The sequence below is a fragment of the Xenopus laevis genome, chromosome 4L (genome assembly GCF_017654675.1).
Source record: "Xenopus laevis strain J_2021 chromosome 4L, Xenopus_laevis_v10.1, whole genome shotgun sequence".
In the NCBI taxonomy this organism is placed as follows: Eukaryota; Metazoa; Chordata; class Amphibia; order Anura; family Pipidae; genus Xenopus; species Xenopus laevis.
The window spans coordinates 13,807,631-13,817,633 of record NC_054377.1 but is presented as its reverse complement, the minus strand read 5'-3'; the positions used below and the strand labels follow the sequence as shown (position 1 = coordinate 13,817,633).

Below are 10,003 nucleotides of genomic sequence, written 5' to 3'. Positions count from 1 at the left end.
CTGATTCATTTTGAAAAAAAAAAATTTTTTTCCCATGACAGGATCCCTTTAAACCTTCGATTGCAGGATTTGCGGTTAATCCTTCAAATTCGATATTCTAATTCGTAGGATTTTACCTTGAGGGTCGAATTCGAGGGTTTATTAACCCTCGATATTCGACCCTTAGTAAATGCGCCCCACAGACCATAAGCTTCATTTGATGTGCACAGCAGTTTCTTGTTTGGCTGTTGCTTGGGATTTATCTCTGCCCATAATGAGCATTAATTAATGTGACATTTATTTCCAAGACAGCTGCATTTGACAAATCTGTGTTAAAGAGGTGGATATTTTTTTTTTTTTTTTCAATTATTATATAAGCTCTGTTTAAAATTAAATCAGCTGGATGTTCTGCAAAATAGGTCCTGAGAATAATGATCTGTCATAACATGTTATTCTACAAGGAAACAGCATTTTATATAATCATCTTCATCATCATCATCATCATCATCACCACAAAATGCTGTTTATTGCATAAATCTGAGCATGACTCTGTATTCTGGGTTTAGTCTAATTCAACCCAACAATATCTGCAGCAGTGAGTAAATGTGATGGGCATATATAGGGCATATATAGGACATAATAGGTACTTTATTGTCAATATTAGGGAGTGCAGACCTTTCTCTGATGTAGCAACTCTTGCTGAGGGTTTGCGAGGTACCACTGCTCCTCCTGCTCTTTCCAGAGATCCAGTTACCCCACAGTAGAATAGAATAGAATAGTAGCTGAAGTCCAATTGGATGGTGTTTGATACAACCCTCCATCTACAGCATATAGGAGACCAATGTCAGGGTAATATAACAGAAAAACCTGAGCATGCTCCCATGGGTGTGTAGCATCTGGAGTGTTACAATCCAACTGAGAACATTAGAGTGGAAGCTTCATAAACTGGGAGGTGACACTTGGAGGAATCTTGACTATTTTCCAGCTGCCTCAGTTGGCAGTTGTGTCCAGCACCACTGTGGAAGTATTTGAGGAGCTAGTGGTGGCCTTTGGATTGTAATGGATTTATTGCTGTGGTGGTCATGTTATAGTGATGTCACACTAGGGGAAGTAATTAAGGAAATATATAAAGGAACAGTTCAGTATAAAAATAAAAACTGGGCAAATAGATGTAACGTATAAAGGATTTCTATACTGAACAATTCCTTTAAGGATGTTACACAAGCTGGAGATACCTTGTTAGTTGACTGTACTGCTCCTTTAAGGTTTTTCTCTTCTACCTGTCGTAACTTGATATTATAACTCTCTAGTATTGGAGACCAATTGGCGCCATTTACCGCCACAAATATTTTGAGGAAAGCTTTGGGACCCACCAATAGGGAAATGGCTTGGATCCAAGATTGCCTCTGAATGAGGAAGTAATGATACATTACCTTATAGAACATGACATGTGTGGGGCCCAAGATGTTTAAATATAATATAATTAGGGAATAATTATAATTAGGGAAATGACACCCATAGACTTGTATGGCGGTGTGCTTCAAAAAAAAAAAAAAGCGTCAAAAATTTTTTTGCCACGCGACAACATTTTTTTTTTTGGGCGTCGGCTACAATTCTCCGGTGGCAAATTTTTGACGAAACGGGTCAAATATGATTTTTTAAAGATCCCTCCCCCTCCCCAGTTCGTCTGTAACAGCACTGGCCTATAGGGTTTCCATGCAAACATACTGCAACTTCCATTCCCAGGGGTATAATCTTTGACCCATGTGCTCTGAAGAATGCAGAATTATGAAGAATTGGCAGATTGCACTAAAATCCCTGCCCTACAGCCCTTTGATAAACGAGCCCCATAATATGTTGAACCAAATGACACATCAGATAGCTGTATTAGGCCTAGATCGTACTGCACCTTATGGTTTAAATGATGTTCCTTTATGCCTTATACAGTGTCAAAGACTGGAAGACTAGAGGGAAGATCTCAGTTCTATGTGATATGTTGACTATTCAGTTTTTTGCACAATAGGATCAATACACCATGGACTGTTCTCTTTCAGGATGACCAAGCCTTGGAACCAGCGAGATTCCAATAGTCATGGGGAGGGACATTCTAGTACAACCAATCAGCTGCAAGATCAGGCACAAACAGATACCATGGGCTGCATGATCATCATGATTTTGATGGCCCTGACTTAATAAAATATGGTCATGCTTAATATTTTTTACTTGGAGATACACCATGTCTACTAGGCATAGCCACATCCTAATATTATTAGGAAGATTTGATTTACACAATGCAGTCCAATATATTTAGCAGTGGATTGGGTCTTACTATCTAAAGGAGAAAGTCACTCATACATTTTGCCAATATAGGTCTTTTCTGCTCATTATAATTTGGTTGAATATGGAATTTATGGTTTGAATCTAGTTCTGTATTTGGCCAAATATTTATGGTGAGTTTGGAGAAAAGGTGGCCATAGACGCACAGATAATATCGTATGAAACTAATTTTCGTACAATATTTGGTGCGTGTATGGTGGAAAAAGAGCTGACCGATATCAGCAGAAGACTTTGATATTGGTCAGTTTGTCAATCAGGCTGGACGTAAAATTTGGATCCGGTGCCTTTCTAGGGACCCACACAATGACATTATTAGTGGTTTTGACATTCAAAACCAGTTTGTAATACAACAAGGTTCAGACCTCCTTTAGCACATAATATGGTTACAAATAGAGGAAAACATAATTTGAACAGCAACCCTATTATAAATGTAGGGGTATCAAGACCAGTCAACTGGTAAACTGGAGAAGACCTCTCTTCATCCACACTTCTCGATCACATCAGCTTTATGATATGACCAAAACAGGCTTGGTGCCTTCAGCTAATTCAAACCCAATGGTAATTTAATTGTTAGCATTTTATTGCATATTTGACAAAGCGAAGGGTCCATTCAAAACACCACAACTGATATAGAATTGGCCAGTAGAAGAAAAAAAAAACAAATGATCTCAATTATAAGAGCTATGAGGAGCTAATTACCATCTCACTAGGAATAAACCCTCCCAGATAGCTACAAGCTTCTTTCCTCCTTAAAAATTAGGATTCCGTGAAAGTGACGTCATTCAATCCATGTCCATGAAGGGCACCTCTGGGGGCTACTGCTGCATTCATGTCCTGATGTTAGTTAGTTATTTAAGCAGCCCACATGTTCTGAGACTTGAAGAAGCCAACTAGCAGCTTTGATGTCAGGAGGCCATTGCTGTCATTGATCTTCTGGTCACGTTGCGATCATAGACGTGAAACGTGAAACCACATCTTAATTCGCCATGGCTTGCAAAGGGCCTATTTATGACACATTAATTGGCAGCTCTTTGTTTTGTTTTGTTTTTTTTCAACGACTCCATCGTTGGGCTGGGAATTCTTCCACTTGAGTTTGGCAGAAGGCGCCAACCCTATAAGAGGAAGGATACAAAGGAATGTTTTTGAAAGGCTGAAGGATCTAAAGAAATGTTTTACCTTCTTTTCCCCCTCTCCTCCTTGAGAGATGTTCGGAGTTAGACGGCCACATTCTCATCCCAAAATAATCAGGCGAAAGGAGCAGCAATTACATGAAAGAGACTCTCGTCAGAAGATATTTCTTTTTTAAATTCTGGAATCCGAACAAATCAACATTTACATAAGGGAAGATACCCAGGCGACTAGAGTTTGAGGGCAGTCTGGCTTCTTCTAAAGGAAAAGCACACAATGCCCCAATTCTTAGAGAGGACCCCAAGCATCTGGGATGTCCAACACTTGACTCAGAGCCAACATGGTATCATTAAAACCTTTTATTCCCCTACTCTTTTTTTTTTTTTTTAAATGGGACATAAAAAAGCCAATGTGGAATGAAACCATCTCAATTTCAAAGCGAGGTGGGTGGAACAATGTTGCTGAGGGCCAATATGTTATTGTCCCCCTCTGGTAGTGAAGGGGTTATCAATCTGCCCACCCTTATTGTTTAGTGGATGCTTTATATGATTTCCATAAATTGTGCAGATTTATTCTGGAGGCCTCAACTGAGGGCAATGTCAGGTTCCTCTTTCTTCACATAGAATGTGTTACCCTGTTTCAGTCTACAAAAAGAAGGGGTGGGCTAAATTATTTCTAAAAGTCCCCACGCTGTGCAGAATGTCAGGATTTAGGGCGGGTCCCGGTCACCCTGCATTGTCCCGGACACTGCTGAAATGGACTGGATGCATTGCCAACAACCGTTTCTCCTCTCTCCCTCCTATACATATGTAAAGGAAGCCTAATAAAACAGTCGAATAAACCTTCACGGCTAGTAAATCTTTAGCAGTTTGTGACACTGCAAAGGTACCAGTTTACCCCCCTAAAAGCTCAGCTCAATACAAGCGATTGGAAAATAAAGAACCTTGCGTGATCCATGGCCAAGCGGAATCCCCTTTAAGCTTTATTTACACTAATTGCACCAAAGAATTAAGACTTAATGGGGAAAATATGGGTCCGGAACCAGGAGACAATGGCAATAATTTAGGAGTTGATTTTACTTTTTAGAAGTAGTGTTGTGACCCTTTAAGAAGGAAAGAAAATAATAAAAATAATAATAAAAAAAATATATATACTGTATAAATATAGATATCACTTGGCCTCTACATAATGAGAAGGGAAGTCGATGAGATTTAGGACACTTTTCCAATAAAGAAACAGTAATTGTATATATATATATATATATTAGGGATCCACGGAATCCAGAATTCGGTTTGGGATTTAGCCAGGATTCCGCCTTTTTCAGCAGGATTCGGATTCGGATTCGAATCCTTCTGCCTGGCATTTGCAAATTAGGGTCGGGGAGGGAAATTACGTGACTTTTTGTCACAAAACAAGGAAGTAAAAAAATGTTTTCCCCTTCCCACCCCTAATTTGCATATGCAAATTAGGATTCGGTTTCGGTTCTGTATTCGGCCGAATCTTTCACAAAGGATTCGGGGGTTCAGCCGTATCCAAAATAGTGGATTCGGTGCATCCCTAATATATATATATATTGTTTGTTATAGTTATACAGGAGCCAGAGCCGGACTGGGAGCAAAAAGCAGCCCGGGCAAAAAACAAACCAAGCAGCCCACGTGTAAACATACACACACAGACACAAACACACACACACAAAGAGACACACAAACACAGAGAGATGCACACACAGAGACACAACACACACAAAAAGACACACAAACACAGAGAGACACACACACACACACAAAGAAACACACACAGAGACACACACAAACACACACATAAAAAGACACACAAACACAGAGAGACACACACACAAACACACACACAAAGAAACACACACAGAGACACACACAAACACACACATAAAAAGACACACAAACACAGAGAGACACACAAAGAGACACACACACACAAAAAGACACAAAAACACAGAGAGACACACACAAACACAGGGAAACACACACAGAGACACACAAACACAGAGAGACACACATAAACACAGACACACACCGAAAGAAACACACACAGAGACACACACAAACACAGGGAAACACAAACACAGGGAACCCAAACACAAAGACACAAACACAGAGAGACACACACACACAGAGACACAAACACAGACACCCCTACCTCTCCTAGGAGCTTCCTGAAACAGCACGGAACCCTCAGACTCCTCCCACCCCGTCTGCTGGCCAATCAGAGGGACTTTGACTTCCTGACTAATCTTAGGAGATGGGAGGAGGGAGGAGGAAGGAACATGCAGCTGCTTGCTGTGTCTGTGAAGGAGAATCACAGCGTGCACGGCTGCACGCTGTAAAGTCTCTCTACCTCAAATCGCCATAAAGCAGAGGCCCATTTCACAAAAAAATGGAGCGGCCCTTCGGGAAATTGCCCGAACTGACAGATTGTCAGTCCGGGCCTGACAGGAGCAGTGACCAGCTCCATGTTGTAGCTCTCACCCTTCCCAACTATAGTCAGGTGATCCCACTGGTGTCTAATAAAAGGGCAGCCAAGTTTGGGAGTTTTACTTTGAAAGCAGCGAGTAAGTTGCAGGTAAAACTTAGTCCCTTTGTAAAATGTATAATTAAGCAATTGAATTCTTAATGAATCAGATGAAAATTAAGCATAGGACTGGCCAGATATGGGATGACTTTGACGTAGTTGGCCAGCTTAAATATATTGCAATATATGGACAAACAATCCCTGTGTTGTTTAAAGGGTAAGGCATTTTTTAGTAGCAGTAGCACAAAATGTCTCTGTCTTAAATATATTGATAATGGGTTGAGTGCAGAGGACCTCTTGTAGTTGACTATACACAGTATATATATATATATATATAGAGATATATATATCTCTCTCTCTTCAGCAGTTTTCCAATTTGCAATTTCAGCAATGCAGTTGCTAGGATCCAAATACCCTAGCAATGATGAATCGATTTGAATAAGAGACTGGAATATGGATAGGACAGGGCCAGAATAGAAAGATGAGTAATAAAAAGTAACATTAACAATACATGTGTGGGCTTACAGAGCATCTGTTTTTACATGGGGTCAGTGACCCCCATTTGAAATCTGGAAAGAATTAAAGAAAGGCAAAGTTATTCGAAAACTGCAACATATAAATAACGAAGACCAATTAAAAGTTGCTTAGAATTAGCCATTCTAAAGTTAACTTAAAGGTGAACCACCCCTTTAAGCATGGAAGAAACTTCCTGTTTAAAGGGAAAGTAAATGCTGTATTTCAACTAAAACACCTATTTCTGTGTTAGGGACAGGCCTGATAAAAATGAAAAAGTACAGCACTCAAATACACTTTAATGCAAAATGTTTGACCCCCACTAAATTGGAGGGGGTGTCGTCGCAAGGGACATAGTGAAAAATCTAAGGGTTACGGGGGAAGTTTTATGTCTTCTTTAAAAAAGTGAAGCTTAGCTCTTAAAGTCGCAGGCACTACATTCCACAAACAGCTCACTGCCTTTAAAGGGGTCCTATAAGTTAACTTTTTGTATGTTATAGAATGGCTAATTCCGAGCATCTTTTAAGTTGGTCTTCATTATTTAGTTTTTATAGTTTTTTTATTATTTCCTTCTTCTTCTGGTTCTTTCCTGCTTTCAAATGGGGGTCACTGATTTCATCTAAAAAAACACCTGCTCTGTAAGGCTACAAATGTACTGTTATTGCTACTTTTTATTTCTTAACTTTATATTCAGTCCTCTCCTATTTATATTCCAATATCTCATCCAAATCAATGCATGGTTGCTAGAGTAATTTGAACCCTAGCAACCAGACTGCTGAAATTGCAAACTGGAGAGCTGCTGAATAAAAAGCAAAATAACTCAAAAATCACAAATAATAAAAAATGAAAACCAATTGCAAGTTGTCTCAGAATATCCCTCTCTACATCATACTAAAAGTAAGCAACCCCTTTAAATACTATGGGCAAAATGGTACAGTAAGTTGTGTACTTTCAAGGGCAGTTACTCTTGTTAGTGAACTGTCACTGGGATTTTTAAGATTTCGTCAATTAAAATTTTATGCTGTAAGAAGCGGGAATGGCGGTGAAATTGTGTAGCGCGTACGACCAAATATGGAGACGCACCTTGGGACGTGCATGTTTGTTTATAATAACAGGGAAAGGGAAAAAAATTCAGAGGGAATCTTTAATCAAGTGTCGTGTATTAAACATAAAAGAAACCGTGTTTTTAAAATCCGAGGAGGTGCGACCTTAATTTTTTATTAATTTTGCTGTGCAGCATAAAATATTGAGCGCTCATAATTTGTGTTTTGTGCAATGATTAATTAATGATATTCCAGGGATGCTGCTTTATAGCAGAAATGCTGGTGCATTAAAGTAACTTGGTTGGATGTGGGGCATCTGTTAACACTTTATTGCCCAACCAATGTCCAGAATTCTGTTTCCCACTGTTACTATAGACACTATCTCTCCCTACTATACCTGCTATCCCACAGTCACATTCCCTTCTCAGAGACTATTATCCCACTGTTACTATAGGCACCATCTCTCCCTACTATACCTGCTATCCCACAGTCACACTCCCTTCTCAGAGACTATTATCCACTGTTACTATAGGCACCATCTCTCCCTACTATACCTGCTATCCCACAGTCACACTCCCTTCCCAGAGACTATTATCCCACTGTTACTATAGGTACCATCTCTCCCTACTATACCTGCCATCCCACAGTCACACTCCCTTCCCAGAGACTATTATCCCACTGTTACTATAGGTACCATCTCTCCCTACTATACCTGCCATCCCACAGTCACACTCCCTTCCCAGAGACTATTATCCCACTGTTACTATAGGCACCATCTCTCCCTACTATACCTGCTATCCCACAGTCACACTCCCTTCCAGAGACTATTATCCCACTGTTACTATAGGTACCATCTCTCCCTACTATACCTGCTATCCCACAGTCACACTCCCTTCCCAGAGACTATTATCCACTGTTACTATAGGCACCACCTCTCCCTACTATACCTGCTATCCTATACCCTCGGTATAAGAGCCTTAAAGGGGATGTAAAGGCAGAGAAATAAAAAAAATTTTTTTACTTTCTTTAATGAAAAAGAAACCTATCTCCAATATACTTTAATTAAAAAACGTGTACCGTTTTTATAATGAACCTGACTGTATGCAGTGAAATTCTCCCTTCATTTACTCGCTCTGACAGCTGCAGATAGGAAACTTCGGACGGTCCCTAACTGCTCTGCAGTGAAACGATCATACTTTCAAACAGCAGGGGGAGCCCCCCACCTTACTTCCCTGACCTCGAGCAGCTTTGTTTGTTTCCCTATAAACCAGCCGGCGACCACATAGTGATTTGTATCTGCAAACCCAGTGCAGTCTGCATATTCTGATTATTAATCAGTCTTACTATATCGATTTCTATGGTAGATATTATTTGACTTGTGCTGTTTTGATGATGATCCCTAAGCTTAGCCTCCCAACTGAAGCCCAGACCACACTGAGCATGTGCGTAGTCTTGGTCTTGCAAAGATGTTTAACAAAGTTACAAGATGACAGCCCCCTGCGGCCAACTTTGAAAGCATAAATCATTTGTTTAATTAGGCTTGTGGTGCAGTAAGTTCATGTTTATGTTAAGTATACAAAATACAGCCTTTCTAGCATTATTTAATTTTAGAGTAAAGTTCCCCTTTAAGTTAATAATTCATGGTTATATTTGATATACTTGGGGATATAACCAAACATATAAACAAGTTTACAGTGTGGGTCTGTGTGAAAGCTGGAGGAATGCTCTGAACATATTCCTTTTGTCATTCTACAACAAGGGGTCAGGGCAATGTCTGTGCAAATCTGTGACCTCTTTTCCTATACAAATCCTGCCTTTCTCTGGCTTCACATTTGCTGACGAATCCTAACCTAGAGTTGAACTCTCAGCACTCAATGGCAAAAAGGAATTCTCAGGCTGATTCATCTGACCGACTCATAACAAAACATAACATGTGCATGAAGTCTGGAAATTGAACCGTGTAGATTTAAAAAAATATATAGTGAATAAAGTACCCCCTTTTGTAAAATATAAGGATATTATAAGTTACCGAGGAGTTTCATGACCATATAAAAACACGAGGCCGAAGGCCGAGTGTTTTTATACAGGTCAGGAAACTCCGAGGTAACTTCTAATATCCTCATATTTTACAACTGGGGGTACTTTATTTATTATAATACACAAGTTTCGGTGAGTCATGTGACAGAAATGACATCAGAACTCACCGTTTATAACTGATGACATCAGAACTCACCGTTTATAAGGATATAATTTACAGGATATTCATGGCTTTTGTGTATTATATATATATATCTATATATATATAAATTTTTTACAATTTTCTTGTTTTTTAAAACATAATAATGAAATAATGAATCCCTACTATTTATAGCAGCTTTTAGTAAAAGCTTCCATGCCACTCAAGATCATTATTATGTTTTAGATGGATCTATAAAAAAAAAAATTTCAATTGGTCT

General features: G+C 39.3%; 1 long non-coding RNA gene across 1 annotated transcript; it reads right to left on the bottom strand.

Moving 5' to 3' along the window:
• Positions 1-2,878: 2,878 nt before the first annotated feature.
• On the bottom strand, positions 2,879-5,906 carry LOC121402932. The gene is made up of 2 exons (XR_005966870.1): positions 5,620-5,906; positions 2,879-3,428 (listed from the first exon to the last, which is right to left on the bottom strand). It is a non-coding gene; the product is annotated as an uncharacterized LOC121402932 (long non-coding RNA).
• Between the last annotated feature and the right edge of the window lie 4,097 nt (positions 5,907-10,003).